This window comes from Vulpes vulpes, chromosome 1 (genome assembly GCF_048418805.1).
Source record: "Vulpes vulpes isolate BD-2025 chromosome 1, VulVul3, whole genome shotgun sequence".
NCBI classification, from domain to species: domain Eukaryota; kingdom Metazoa; phylum Chordata; class Mammalia; order Carnivora; family Canidae; genus Vulpes; species Vulpes vulpes.
The window spans coordinates 196,765,850-196,781,231 of NC_132780.1; the positions used below are offsets into that span (position 1 = coordinate 196,765,850).

Here is a 15,382-nt window from a genome sequence, read left to right on the forward strand (position 1 = left end):
ACCACACCGAATGTCATGGGTTTGGTCTGGATGTAGGGCTGACTTGTGACTTAGGAAACTAATTTTATATACATTTTTTCCTTTGCTTTGAAATGACGTCATATTTTATTTTTAAGGATTTTATTTATTTATTTTTTCGTGAGAGACAGAGAGAGAGAGAGAGAGGCAGAGACACAGGAAGAGAGAGAAGCAGGTTCCCCGCAGGGAGCCCGACGTGGGACTTGATCCTGGGATCACAACCTGGGCCGAAGGCAGGTGCTCCACCGCTGAGCCACCCAGGCGTCCCATGACGTTGTATTTTAATTAATGCATAAAGTATCAAATCATAACACTACTCTCACAAATTCCTTCACAAAATTCACAAAACAGGAGACCATGGTGTGCTCTTACGAGGTGCATAAAAACCAAATCAAACCACCATGCTTCTCCCAAGGCGAAGACAATTTGCTGCAGCCCATGTATTTTGTTGCAATGGGCTCTATTTCCACAAGGCCTTCCATACGCACGGCAGAGAAATGATTTTGCCTCTGGCTCCTTCCCTCCACCGCTCCCCCCATCGCTGATAGTGGCCCTCTTTACTCCCGGGGTAGTTTTTTTCTTTTATACTCTAGGATCCCTCGCTTCCCTCCCTATGTTTCCCCTGCTGGCCGGGAGGGTGCTGCTTAATGCTTGTTCTTAAAGAGCAATCTTGCCTCAATGACTGTCTTACGAGTCTGATTTCTCAAGACCAAGCGACAAATTCGTGCCCCAGTCAGTAGAACCTTTTCTTTGAAAATTTCTCGGATTAAAAAAAAAAAAAAAAAAAAGAAATTTCTCGGATCATTTGGAGAATCCTCTCTCCAATCCAAAAGGAAGGGCGGCGTCCACCCTGCTCTAAGGCTAGATGTGTGTACGGGGAATTAAAATTGATTCGGCAGCCTGTGCTCTCACATATCAAGCTCAGCAATTATAAAGCAGTTCCAGATATTCCACTGAACAAACCAAAAGAAAAACACAGGGAATTTTTATTACCGATGGAAACACGATTGTATGTTGAAAGCATGTTAATTTTGCTTAGGAGCTCCTTAAAAAAAAGGAAAAAAATCATACAAAGGCTGACAGAATCAGAAATTTTCATGGTATCTTCTACGGAAAGTCACAATACGCAAAAGTGGCAAATAATTAAAATCCTTAAATTAGCATGGTTTTAATAACAAGAGCTATGATAAATTACAGCAATTAGATTTTTGTTTTAAACACAGTACATGATAACGTCTTTAGCAAATCTACCCTGGCATTTTCTGGCGATGTAATTTTCCTCTCCATCTCTTTTATGCCAGTGTGAAATGAAATTTAAAAAATCCTACTATTTCATTATGTGGCATCTCCCATTTACGCTGGAGCGGAGAAGTTATTCTATAGTTTTCCTTTTGTGCACTGAGTTATTTTTAATTAGCTGTGTTTCTCAAGCATAATTATTTCTATCTTTTCTTACGTGCTGCATGATTCCACACAAGGCCTGGTATTCTCCGAACAGTCGTTTTGTTTTTAAAGTTTTCTTTCAAAGCGTTCTGCTGTGTGAGAACCTACCCTCGAGCATTCTGTTCACGCAGCTTTGGACTCTGAGCCGCGGGGATTAATGTGATAGATTTTCTTCAGTGTGGAGAACAGACTCTGCCCTGGACCAGACCTCAGCTGGAGTTCTCTTATTTCAGAGAATTAAAGGTATATTAAATTCATTCCTATTTAAACTATCTCTTGAGCCAAATGGCTTGGAAATCCATGTCCATCTCGAAAGCAAAAATAACTTTTTTTTTTTTTCCCTCCCCCGTGCCGACACAAAGCCTGTAAGTAAAATGACAAGCAAAAGGAGCTTTTCTTCCCTCCTCGGAATCCTTCAACGTTTGTGAAGGTGTGTGTGCGTGCGTGTGTTGCTGAAAGTAAACCGTTCAAGATTTGGATAAAGTCATTTTGGATTTTCTGGGAGGAGAGCTCACAATTTGAGGGTTAATAAAAGCCGAAACAAACGTCAATATATCAACCCGTTGTGCTAGTCGGGCTTTACTGGTTTTTTTTTTTTTTTCATTACGTCATCTACAACAAGAATTAGAAGAATATGTAAACCTTCAACAGATCAATTCAAACAAAGGCTGCAAGGGATCTCTGATAGGAAACCGTTGGTGGATACGTGCTCTGAGACTTATTAGCGGGAGCTCCCGTAGATAAACTTATTTTGTGTTAGTTTTCTTTCTAAGATAAGCAATATATTTACACCCAGTACACATTTTGGAAGAAAAAAGAAAATAAAGACTGTCTTTGCCCAATTTCTCCTACTTCTTCTCAGTCTTAAAATAGCAGCCACTGTTGACAGAAGCAGCTTCCCTCAAGATACCTCATATTTTCCTCTTGAAGGCAGGAGAAAGGTTAATCAACGAAGGCAGCGATAGTCTGTTGATCGTTAACTATAGTTTCAACAAGAGAACTGATGGGTGTCCGCTCTTTTACTCATCTCATTACCTCTACTTCCCACCTCCCGGGGCGGCGGGGTGGGGGGCAGGGGGCACAGATGCAGCTCCAGACGGTTTGTGGCAGGTGGTGGGGTGTGTGTGTATGTGTGTCTGTCTGTCCAGGGCCAGGCAGGTTGCACACTGCAAACCCCAGGCTCTGAGAACAGGGTCCCCAGTGCTGGCCTCTTGCCTCAGGTGGAGACAAGAAAGCTCAGAAACCTGGAAGGAGGATCTCCTGGGTGTAAATACTCTCTTTCCCTTGAAAATAAAGTTCTGTCCCTCCGTATATATATATAAATAGATATATTTTTGAAGACATCATGACAGACAGTCAAGTCAGGATCAAAGCTGTCTTCTAAGCAGGATGGTTTTGTAGAAAAAAGGAGGCGGTGTCCAGAGGCCTGTGCTACAATGGACTTGGGCTCTGGTATGTCACCAGCTGACTTGCTCTCCTTGAAATTCTCCCCTTTGGGAGGAGGATTCAGATGCCAACGCAATGTCCTCCCCTTTGCATTTTTGTCGCGGGAAAGGTAGCAGACTCCGCAGGTAGGATAATCTGTGTCACGGGTGTCACGGGCCCTGGAGGACACGGTGACGCTCAGCCAACTTGTTCACTGTTTAGATGAACCCGAAAGGTAAAGGAGTTATCGTCACCCGAGCTTTTATTTCTGACTGAATTACTTCAACACGTTTACGATTCTTCGAGGCCGCTGGACAAAGGCTGTCCGTGATATGTGTGTATTTAATGCGTGGACTTGAAACGTCTTTTCCACGGAGTGTTTTCCAGGCCGGGCCTAGGGCGTTGTGCCTCCCAGGGTGAAGCCCTTGCTGAAAGCCTGACTTGGTGCTGTCACCGAGGCCCGCGTCATGGAGCCACAGCATCCGGGCTTCTGCCGTTGACCTTCCTGTAATCATAGCGAGGGCCAGTGAGCCTTAGGCCAAGCCTCCTTCCGTGGTGCGTAAACACGCCAGTGTTTTAAATAATAGTCTGTCACCGACATCTCAATCCTGTTTCTCCAGACCCCGTGGGGGTGTGAACTGAGTGGTCATAAACGCTGTGCGCTGACGGGGATTGTGCTCCGTCTCTTGGCTTCGACCCCTCTCCTGACTCCCGTGGCACCTGCCCCGGATCATCCGATGGGCCCTCCCTCCTGCATCCCTGACCTGTAAAACGGATTCTCTCCTCCGTGTCTCCGCGGGGAGGCCTCAGGGGGCCTCTCAAATATAACGGCCAAAATTTACCTTCTCCAGAATTCTGCTTCTCTTTCACGGTTTGCTGCCTAGCAAACCGCCCGGCTGATGAGACCAGAATGCCAAGAGCCCTTCCCTGGAGCTGCGTCTACCTGCCATCACCCGGCCTCCCGGGGCAGCGCAGGGCCTGCTGCTTTGTCACTCTGCGGCCACCTCACTCCTGGGAAGGTGTCCGGGTGTCCGGGCATCCTTGCCACCCTCGCGCTATCCCTTCCTCGCTCTCTGTCGCCTGCCTGCGCTCCTGGCAAGGGCCCTGGGGCCGGGCCCACACGCACAGGCTGGTCCTGCCTGTTCTCGTCGTCCTGGGCCTGCCCCCCACCCAGCCTCTCCACTGCCCTCCTCTGAAGGTCACTACCTGCGGCAGGGCCACCGGGCAGGCTGCTCCCTCTGCCGAAGCGCCCACCCACGGCTAACTCCTGCTCCTCCGTTCACAGCCCAAGTGTTATTTGCACAGGGAGCCTTCGCCTGACACACAGAGGCAGGGGGTGGTGCCCGAGCACTGTGCCCCCTCCCCTTCGAGAGCCTCGTTCTGGACGGTGTCTCCGGTGCTGAGACCAGTGCCTGGTGCACAGAAGAAACGAGATAAAGGTGTGTTGAATGACTGAGTGACCGGGCAGCCGATTAGCCCTCCAGGCTTCCTTTCCGGGCCGAATCACCATGGCTCCTTATGAGGCTTATTATGAGTTCCCTGCTCTTCGGCGGGGCCCCTCTTTGTCCTCAGTGACCGGTGTCATTGTCCGTCACCATCTGGAAGCCCTTATCAGGATCTAACAACCACCGACTGCAGTGGAAAAGCATCTATCACACACTAATGACACTTAGAAACCCCTGGAAACCCCTGTGCTTTTCGGGCCAAAGTGTGCAGTGAATCTGTCCGAGGTGGAAGGAGCACCCCCCCCCCTTTGCTCTGTGAGGAGCGGGGGGCCTAGATCGCTGGAGTCGCAGCTGGGGACAGGGGCAGGGCGGGGGAGGTTAGTCAGCAGTAAGTCTGGGCGGGCCAGAGGCCTTGGGGGTGTTCACAGCAAAAGAAAGTGGAAATAGAATGAGACGAAGCAGGTAACTGGACGCCAATCACGCACACTCACGGGCCCTGGTCCTTCTCAGGTGGAAATGAGGTGAACAGTCACCCGGGCTTTGGGTAAGAGAAAGGAGGGGGCTGTGGGTTTATGCAGGCATCAAAGTTTGGTCACAGAACGACATCAACCCCCACTACTGCTGGCTGCTTTTGCTCACTCTCGTTTCCCGCCATAAGTCTTTCTGAGCTTTCCCCGCGTGCCTGGCACTGTACCTGGTGCTAGGAGCACAGCGGTGAACTCGATCCCTGGCTCCCACGGGGCGTGCCGCTTAGTCTGGGAAGGAGATATACTAACTGAGTGGCCGTGATATGGGTCAGACGGTGACAAATACCATGAAGAATAATAAAATGGGCCACAAGGACAGGTGTTATGGGGCTTTCGCCAGCCTCGCTAAAGCCTTTGGCTCCTGTCCTGTGATGGGAAGCCACTGGGGCTTGGGAGCAGAATATGATGACATCCCACCTCATTCCTTCTCCCTGTCTTTCAAAAGTAGAGGATAATGTGTCACTATCTTGAGAACAGTTTGGGATGAGAAAGAGCGTGCAAAGCATTTTGACTTTTCAACACCCTCGGGAAGCATCACGACACCTCCAAGGCCCACGGGTGAAGGAGCATTAGCGTCGGGTGGGCCGGCCTTCTATCGTCACTTCCGACGTCATGTTCGTTTAAAGAGTGGCTCTAGGCACATCTGCACTATTTTAGCACACTTTTCATGGTCGAATGATACTAATAATCTCAGCCACAAAGGAGTAAAACTTAGCGTACTCCGGCGCTTTGCAAGCTCAGACATCTTCGGGAGGAATGAATGAATCATCTCTGAGTCCAAGCCTCCTCGTGTCTCTGAGTGAGGCTCCTCCCTCTCCGTTCATTCCCTGGTGGGGGGGCACACCCTGTCTCTGGCTCCCCCCCGCCCCCCGCCCACCACCTCTGGGCTGGAAACACCACACAGACCCTGTTTGTCATCAGATGTCCCAGTTCTTGATTTGCAAACGTCGAAGGGACACAGCCTCTGGGGTTCCCCACCTGTCTCTCGATTGTGGCAACTAGGCGTCTAAATGCATTATTTTACCAAATCATCTTACTATGAAGATGACATCTTATTGTAAAGGAGATTCCTGTATAAGGCAGAAAGTTTTACTAAACGACTGATCTGACTTAAGTTTCTTCTCATTTTAATATTTTAGGATGCGAGTGGAGTGCCTTTTTAATTAAAAAAAATTTTTTTTTATGTTATCCCTTTCCCGGGGGTCAGATCATCATTCTGCCGGGGTTCAATGTGAAAAGCCTGAAAGCCAGCTGGAACTTCTCCTTTTCTTGCAACCTCAGAGCTGATCTATCACCAAGGTTTCTTTCTCTTCCTTTTTTTTTTTTTTTAAATAATCTCTATGCCCAAAGTGGGGTTCAAGCTCATAATCTTGAGCTCATAACCAAGAGTCATATGCTTTACTGACTGAGCCAGCCAGGCCCCCAGTATCACCAAGGCTCCCTCTTTCCCTCTGTAACAGGCCTCCCACATTTGCCCTTTCTTTTTTTTTTTTAAGATTTTATTTATTTATTTATTTATTCATGAGAGAGAAAGAGAGAGAGAGGCAGAGACACAGGCAGAGGGAGAAGCAGGCTCCATGCAGGGCTCAATCTTGCGACCACAGATTCACGACCCGAGCCAAAGGCAGATGCTCGACCACAGAGCCACCCAGGCACCCCACATTTGCCATTTCTGGTTTAAGCTCTTTGCTGAAACTTGTCTTGGGGCCTTGTCCCTCTGGTCAGCCTTCCCGTCACAGTTCATGGATCGTGCCCTGCCTTTGGCTCATTGTCCTTCCAATGAGTCACTTAAACCTCAGCCTCATGATATACTCCCCTTACCCACCACAGAGCGGGTCCCCCACGGCATTAAGGCAAAATCCCCCACCTGGTTTTCACACCCACGTACCTATCCAACTTGAGCTCTTGCAACCCCAAACACAACTTCTCTTCTGGTTTGCTTTCCCAGAATCTGTACCCTGCACTTGGCATAATCGTGCCTGCTGCTTGTTAGCTTGTTCTAAATGTCTTCTTCTCTTCCACTTGCTGAGCTGAAACATACTCCTCTCCCTTCCCACCTTCCTCATGAAGTCATCTGTGATTACTCCAGCTTTCATTGATCTCTCCAACGCACTTGGAGCCAACGTTATAAATAACCGTCGAATGCTTGACAGTAGTAGCCACAACAACAGCTAAACATACACTGAGTGCTTGCTAAGTGTCAGGCATCAGGCTAAGTGCTTTACACGCAGGAGGTAGATGCCAGTAATAGTCCTGTTCTCCAGATGAGAAAACTGAACGCGGAGAGGTAAAGTGATATGCCAAAGACCGTGTGGAAACGGCGGAGCTGGATTTGAACCAAGGGAGTCTGGTTCCAGAGTCCAAGTCCTTGAACACGATACCCCATGCTGCAATGCCCATGTCCCCAACATGTCCTTCTGCTAGTTCTGCATGTGTTATTTTTTTGTCTCCTTAAGTAGAATGCAAATCCTTTGAGGTTGGGGACCATGTTTTATACTTCCATTCCTTGACAGTACCTCGCCTACAGCTGCTTAAAGAGCAACTGCTCAACTAATCTTTAACGGACTAAAGGCAATTTATTCCAGCAATTTATCCAAAGAAATTCTCTTCTTTTACGCAGGTTTAATCAAACCAAAAAAAAGAAAAGAGAGAATACACGGCAGTGTAACAACTAGTGATTGTTTTCACCCCTAGCGTTACAGGAATAAAGGCATCCTTACCCTACTGTAGGATGGTCTGACCAAATGCTCTTGATTTTTAAATGAAAGCAGGAAGACCAGTTAAATTCATTAAGTCAGGATGGCTCATCCCAACCCCCAGGATCCAGTCCAGTTAATGAAGGTTCTCTATCCCTAGTGGCCAGGCAAGCTGTTTTCTTCGCCTCAAACAGAAGCGGTTCTTACTTGATTTGGTTACTTCCTATATTTTATGCATCTTCATGCATTAAGATGATGGCAGTGGCCCTGGAAATATTCAAATGAAAATGGCAGAGACTTCCACTCCCAAGTCTACCTCCTGCACTTAGTGCATGTAAGTTGGCCAGGAATCAGGGAGAAAGTGCTCTTAAGTGAGAGTGCAAAGGGGCGCACCCCATGGGCTGTGCTGGGATCGAGGGGCCATTTGTGGAAGGCCCAGGATGGCTATTTATGAAGGGAGCTTTGGAGTCAGTAGATCTGGGCTTGCACGTCCCATTTGCTCGGTGACCACTTAAAACTGCCCCCAGTCTCAGTCTCTGTGTCTGTAAATCGGGATGATGATAACCTCATGAGGTTGTGGTGAGAATTGTAAATAATGTAAGGGGCTCAGCACAGCCTCTGGCACACTGTAACAGCTGAATAAATGCCAATTATTATTCTATTTGTTTTTTGTTTTTTAAGATTTTATAGATTTATTCATGAGAGACACAGAGAGAGGGGCAGGGAGAGACATAGGCAGAGGGAGATGCAGACTCCATGCAGGGAGCCTGATGTGGGACTCGATCCCGGGACTGTGGGATCATGCCCTGAGCCGAAGGCAGATGCTCAACCGCTGAGCCACCCAGGCGTCCTTATTATTCTATTTGGACGGTAATGCAAAGGCACTGAGTTGCATCTGGTTAGCTGAAGCTCTTCAAACTTTAAGAGAGGGAAAGAGGATAAAGAAAACCCAATGCACTCATCAATCACTGAGAACTTACTGAGCATCCAGCGAGTGCCCGGCACAGGCGGAGGGCCTCCTGAGAAGACCAAGCATGGATCACCTCCTGCCATGTGCCGCTGTAGGCAGCTGGGGAGACACAGTTCACAGGCAGACCCAACAGACAGCTGAATAGGTTGGGACACTGATTTTAGGAAAAAAGAGGGCTCAGGAGAGAGGGAAAGAGGAAATGCACAGGGAATGGGGGCTCTGGATAGAGGTGGCCAGACTGAAATGCTGCAGTGTGACCCGCGGTTCTCCCTGGGAGAGGCTCAGCTCGGGAGCCAGGACAGGCCGAGGGTGGGGGGGCCATTCACATTATTGGCTCTTGGTGGACAGTTGGGCTGTCAAACCTTACTTCCTCTGCTGGTGACCAGGCCAATTCCACAGCCCTGTCTCAGAAAACATCCCCTCCGGCTACAGAAACTGGGCCAAGGTGGAGAAGGCAAAGCCAGTATGGAATAAAAGCAGCCAAGTCCTTCCGAGAGAGACTCCAGTGGTGCCCCAAGAGCATTTTCAAGGGGGAAAGGCATTAGCGTCAACAACAGACACTGTTTTTCTGAACCAAAGATCCATCCAGGGTCCCCTTTAATTAGGAAGCCACAGACTCTGCAAATTATTACATCCAGAATTAAATAATGTGCAGGACGTCAACTTTAAAGTCACCCTGCGGAATAAAGGAGAAGAAATCACAAACTGTGCCAGCAACAGGAAGCTGCTTATGTTGGCGGGGAGGGGTGACACGTCAGGACGAGGACGGGATATCCTGCAGAAGAGGTGAAATCAAAGCTGACCTGACCTGGAGCTCTGCGGTTGTTCAAACAAAACAATGATTTCAAACCCAATAAAACCAGGCAGAGCAAAATTCCGATTTTTCACACGAGGCCAAAGGAATGACTTTCAAGTTCCCCAAATGTGTCTGGAGCAATACAACTGTGTGTTTTCCAGTTATCTCTGGTGACGCATTGTATTGAAATTTCTACGTGAGGTTCAGAAGATTTCAGCACCGTGTTTTAAAAGTAAAAGTAGGGGAGAGGTGAACGGTACCGTGAATTCACATGATGTCCCATCTGAAATGCACGATGGTGAGCAGGGAATCTGAGAAGGAAGGAGGTAAGCAGTAGAGGAGGGAGGAGCGGGGTCCCATCAGGGATGTGGGTGGAGGAAGACCAAGCCCAGCCAGACAAGAGCCAGGGGCCAGAGGCAGGGCCAAGACACGTCGTACAGACAAGGGCTGATTAGCTGGGCCACGGATCCGAGGTCTGGTGTGGCTAAATGCACGGAAGGGATGTTCAGGCTGAGAGGGGTGAGGAGAGTCTCAAGGGAAGCCCAGAATGGAGGCCCAGACAGGGAAGGGGGGTGCAAGGTCCAGGCCCATCGGCGGGTATCAAAAACCTACTCAGGACAACTGAAGGAGGGAGACCCAGCCCGCGGGAAGAGGGGGATGCGGCTGCAGCCAGGGCTCTGCTCCTGGCACCCTGGAGTTGAGGAGGGGCAGGCAGGGACATTTCTTCTGCGACCTGTGGGGGATCGCCAGCAGGCGAGGGGAGGGTGCTCTGGCTGCCCGTTTCCCCACCACTCTCTTCCCCGTGGTGACCAGTGGCAACCGGAGAGAACGGTCCCTGGCAGCGCAAAAGAACGGAATGCATTGGCAGCTCCTGAAACCATGGGTATTTGGTCCCCGTACTTTCCGGAAGGAAATCTAAGACTCGTCGAGAGGACTCTGCTTGAAGCACAGACTGCATTAGGACGGGGGTGGGGTGGGGTGGGGTGGATTGAAGTGATTCTCTCGGGCGGAGGTGAGGAAAGGAGGAACCCTGCTGGCTATTCCAGAACACCAAAGCTCTGAACAATTGCAGCGATCCTCCCCGCTTTCCAGGAGCCAGACAGAGACGTGAAATCAGAATAAGGATCTTGATTCACCGTCCCGGGTCGGAGGGACACCTACCTCCGTGGGCTTTTGTGCAGAGTAAAAGACAAGAACGCTGGGTGTAGGGCTTTGCAGCCAGGGGCACGCTGCTGCTCAGGGTGGTGAGAACTCAGACCTCAGTAATAAACGGGTGTCTGGGAGGCAGCTCAACACAGAAATTATTCCAGGAATCCGGCCACCCCCAGGAGGGGCAGTCTGACATCATGCCACGAAGCATGCGAGGCAGCGGGGACAAGCGCCGGGGCTTGGGGAACAGCTGGTGGTCATATTGAGGGTTTGGCTGCAGTGAGGAAGGAATCAAAGCAAGAGAGGATGTGCGGAAGACAATAGGCACTTTGGGGTTGCTTTTCCGGACTGCCCCCACACAGCGCCGGGGCCTGCCGGGGCCGCTGGGGAGCCCAGCTCCATGCGGCTGTGCGCCTCCCTCCAGCTGGAAGACATGGAGGCCTCGAGACGTGGGGCAGTTTTCATCTGCACTGCCTGTCCCTGATTATCCAGATGATGCAAATGAAGGAGTTCCTCCTGCCAGCAAGGCAAGACGAGGAAGCCAAGTGACATTTTTGATGTTTGATGGCAGTCTGCAGTTCCTATTTACACACTTTAAAATCACAGAGGGTGACCATCTGCTTCCTCCTTGCTGATTGCTAAGAAACGCGGGATGCACAGACCAAGGACATGCTCTTGACCATTCAGAAACCACCGCCAAATTGCTCTGCCCGAGACAGCACAAAGGAGAAAGACACCCACCCGGCGTGTAACACGTGACTGGCCGGTGCAGATAAAGAGGGAAGATATTCAGAGGAGCGGAGCGGGCTGTCAGCGACCGGGGCTCGCCGGGGTCCCATCTGTCTCCCCGGGGCCGGCGGGCGGTGGAAGGACCCAGGCCGTCGCCCGCCTGCGGGTTTCATCTTAAAAGAGAGTCTGGGGTGGCCGAGGGTGGGTTAAAGTCCCTTTCTTTTCATTGTGATCTTTGGCTTTCCGCGTCCTCTCTGGGAGCGAAATGGACGGTGTGCACAATTCGTGCTCCTTCCCGGGGGGCACAATCGGGGTGGCCCCCGCGGCTCCAGGTGGCTCAGCAGGCAGGAGGCTCCCGGGCCCCCCCCCCCCCCCCCCGCCACGGCACCCCTGGGGCTCCGGGGTGGGGGGTCAGTGTAAACAAACACGCTTCCTGCTCAGTCCTTAAAACAATGGGTGCTTTGGGAAGGGTTTGCTTTTCGTCAAAGGGTGGTTTGCTTCTCCAGTAGGGGGAGAATTAGATTCAATCCAACGATTAAAAAAACGGGTCCCCGGCCGCCTCCCCGTGGCTGACATTTGCCGTTCGGGTCACGGCGCGCTGTGTGGGAATGGCAGTGCTGCTGTTGACAGAGAACAAGAACCCATGTGCCGCCCACGGGGGCGGGGGCGGGCATCTCCTGCCTTGATGTGCCACCGGATTACAGAGGCCTCGGAAGAGGCTGATTAATAATTCTGCAGGAGCCCTTGAGCTGGGAGGCTGGTGTTCGCAGGCTGATAATCCCCAGTCATTGTAACACAAAGGGAGGACAGAAATTGAATTCACAGTTCTGAATCGTGAGATTCAAAATTCGAAAGAAAACCGGGATCCGCTTCTTCCTGGCTGTGTTTGTCAACCTAGCTGCCTCCTTGTTTGTGTTAAATGGCTACTGTGCTTTTTGAATCCAAAATCTGATTATATTTAATTAGTACAGGCATCTGGGATTTCTAATACACAAAGAGTTATTAAAGTAACAAATCTTTCTAAAATATGTTCACCATGAAAGAATGTGTTAATTTATGCAGTAACAATTTTTTAACATGAAATAATTAACATGAAAACTGCAACGATTATGAATTCTTCGCAGTCTAATTTATATGTGAATTTTCCTCCAGATAATAATCTATTCAACTTAAATCTGCAATACTGGGAGCATTTGAACAGACGCATTTTTCTTCCTCTATTTAACACACAAACCTAAACTCACGGCAGGTCTCCCCGCCCCGGCCCCCCCCCCCAAGCAGGTCTTATACAAAGTCACAGGAGCCCCGGTTTCTATCTACATTCCAAAGATCCAGAGATTAAACTGCTTTGACATTTGCTTCCCCCACAGTGATCCTTAAAAAAAAAAAAAAAAAAAAAAACAACCAAAAAACCCCAGCACACAGAGCAATTCTATGTTCCTGTCTTTGTGATGATTCAAATCAGCAGTGGAGAGAGTTAAGTAGGCAGGTGACCCGGCTGGAAGACGAGAGGGTGTGTGCTCTGCAGGAAGGCAGGCGTGTGTAGGGTGTGCTTGTGTGTGTGTGTGTGTGTGGGGGGGGGGATGGAGGGGAGGGCCGGAGTGAGATACAACAAACAGCTGCTATCACCCCACTGGATCAATAGTAGTGACGTCACTATTACTACTAACAACTGTACAACTATCAGCTCAGCGTCTGCTCTGTGCTGAGCACTTTACGGATATTCCCAGTCCTGTGATGGAGACGAGGTGGGGATGGAGACCCAGGGAGGTTGGGTAACTTGTCCAAAATTTACAGCTACTTCGCAATGATGCTAAGATTTACACTAAGATCATTTGATTTCATATGTCGTGCTCTTAACCCATTCAGTCCCTCCCATCTTTGGGAGCATGTGTGTGTGTGTGTGTGTGTGTGTGAAGGAAAGCGGGGTTGGGCCATCCAGAAAGACATAAAGCAAGGAGCTGCCAAGAGCACAGGAAGGAGTGAAAACCCCGAGAGCTTCTTCTCTGATCCTCACAACCGCCTGAAAGGTGGCCAACACCGGCCCTGGTTCTCCAGGGAGGAGAAAAAAGCTGAAGCTCCCTGAAGCTAGAGCTTATGCAAAGTCCACGAAGGAGCAGGAAATGCAGAGTCGGGATCTGCACCCAGACCACCCAGCTCCAAGGCTCCTGCGCTTCTCACTACCCCAAGACAACCTTGCTGCTGCATCCAGGGAGGGCTGGCCTAGCACAGCGTCCTCTCTGGAGGGTCTTGCGGTCACCAGGGTGTCTGATGCCCACAGGGAGAGCTGTGCCCGCTGCCCAGAGGGCAGGGGAGCAGGTCTGGGAGGAGTGTGCAGAGGGGACAGTGAGTTTGGCTACTTTCGCTGCTGTAAGCAGGTATCTATTAAGTACCTACTGTATGCTCAGTGCTGATCTTCAGGCCGAATTACCTCTATGGAGGAGCGGTGAGACTGGGCCCGCAGACACGTGGGAGGATTGCTCCGACAGCGCTCGTGCATTTATGTGTGTGCTCACGCACACGCAGGCACAACCATCAGAGCCGCTGCTGGAGCCTCTGGTTTGCAGTTATGCTCGGGCTGGCAGGGGATGGGGGGGGGCCTCGGGGCATGTAGGTAATAAGTGGTGAGGGCCCAGGCACAGCTGGCTGTAAAATTAAAGAACTAATTTTTCTTTCTTTTCTTTTTTTTGTCTTAAAAGATTGATTCTTCTTTCCTGATTACTAGTAGTCTTTTTCTTAACTTCTTTTTTAAGGTAAGAAAGAAAGAGACTTTTCAAGGATAATGTACATCAGACATAAGAAGTTTGGGTCATAAGGATGGTTTTTACATTCCACCACCCTCGAAGAGCTTTCATAGACAGCCCGAGGAGTCCTGCGCTAATTACGTGAGGAAGCTATTTTCACTTTTCCATTTCACAAAGGTCAAGTGATTTGTAAGTGAGTTTGTTCAAACCCAGGCCTTGTAACCTCTAGGCCTGGCTTCTTCGAAGTGTCCCACCAGCAGGTAACACAGCAACCCCGTATTACACCTCTAAAGGCATGCCCACAAAGTCTGCAGGGCAGTATCTATAAATGCAAACTAGGCTTGCCCGAGGACTAATGGTTCTTTTTATGTTTTAAAGATTTATTTATTAAAAAAAAAATAAATAAAGATTTATTTATTTATTTGAGATAGAGAGAGAGACAGTGCATGAGCAGAAGGGGCGGAGGGAGAGAGAGAGAATCTCAAGTAGACTCCGTGCTGAGCGCAGAGCCTGATGTGAGGCTCGATGTCCTGACCCGGAGACCATGACCTGAGCCGAAATCAAGAGGCGGATGCCAAACCGACTGTGTTACCCAGGCGCCCCTGACGGGTCTATTCCTGGGACCTAACCACGAGACAGAGGGACTTTTGTCCTCCACCACGGCAGCCTAGTCCATAATGGCCCCAAATCAGAAATACCAGTAGGACAGATAAACTGATAACAATTTGTAGGGTGGAATACGGCTCAGCAAGAGAAGGGAAAGAGCTGATGCACACAGCAGCAGGGATGAGCCCCGCAGACGTAATGGTGGGAAAGAAGCTGGACACAGGGGAGCAACGCTCATGGCTCATTTAGACGAGGTGCCACCACCAGCAGAAGGAATCTCTGGGTGCAGGTAGGAACAGTGGCTACCCAGGCAGGCGGCTGTGGCTGGAAGGGGGCCGAGCGGGGCTTCTGGGGTGCTGGCGGTGTGGCCTGTCTTCATCCGTGGGTGGTTTCAGGGGCGGACACGTGTGTAAGAACTTACTGGGTTGTACACTTTGCCGTTACTCATTTTATCGTCCGTATGTTATGGCTCAATAAAAATAAATACGTGTAGACAAAAGCAGGCCGTTCTTTTACACAAGCCAAGTCGACCCGAACGTGTTAGGTTTAGATCGGGCCTAGTCAGCACTGAGCTTCCTGAAAGCTCAAGAAGAGAATGGGGTCGATCAAGAACTCTCTTCCTGCCTGTCTGCGTGAGCTCTGAAGGAGCTGCTGGTTGGAGGGGAACTGCCGGAGTCTTAGAAAGCAAGGCTCGGTGACAGTCACCCACGCTGGTGGTTATGGGAGGAGGTGAGGTGTGGACATGTGAGGATGACAGACAGACAGGCAGACGGTGGAGCCTTGGGGTGTCCGCTCCGCGGTGATGCTGCAGTAGGGACAGGGCTGAGATTGGAT

At 50.0% G+C, this 15,382-nt stretch overlaps 1 protein-coding gene across 3 annotated transcripts in view; it reads right to left on the reverse strand.

Moving 5' to 3' along the window:
• FYN (FYN proto-oncogene, Src family tyrosine kinase) overlaps positions 1-15,382 on the reverse strand; it is a 211,425-nt gene that overhangs the window by 12,048 nt on the left and 183,995 nt on the right. The gene's annotated exons all lie outside the window — the stretch shown is intronic.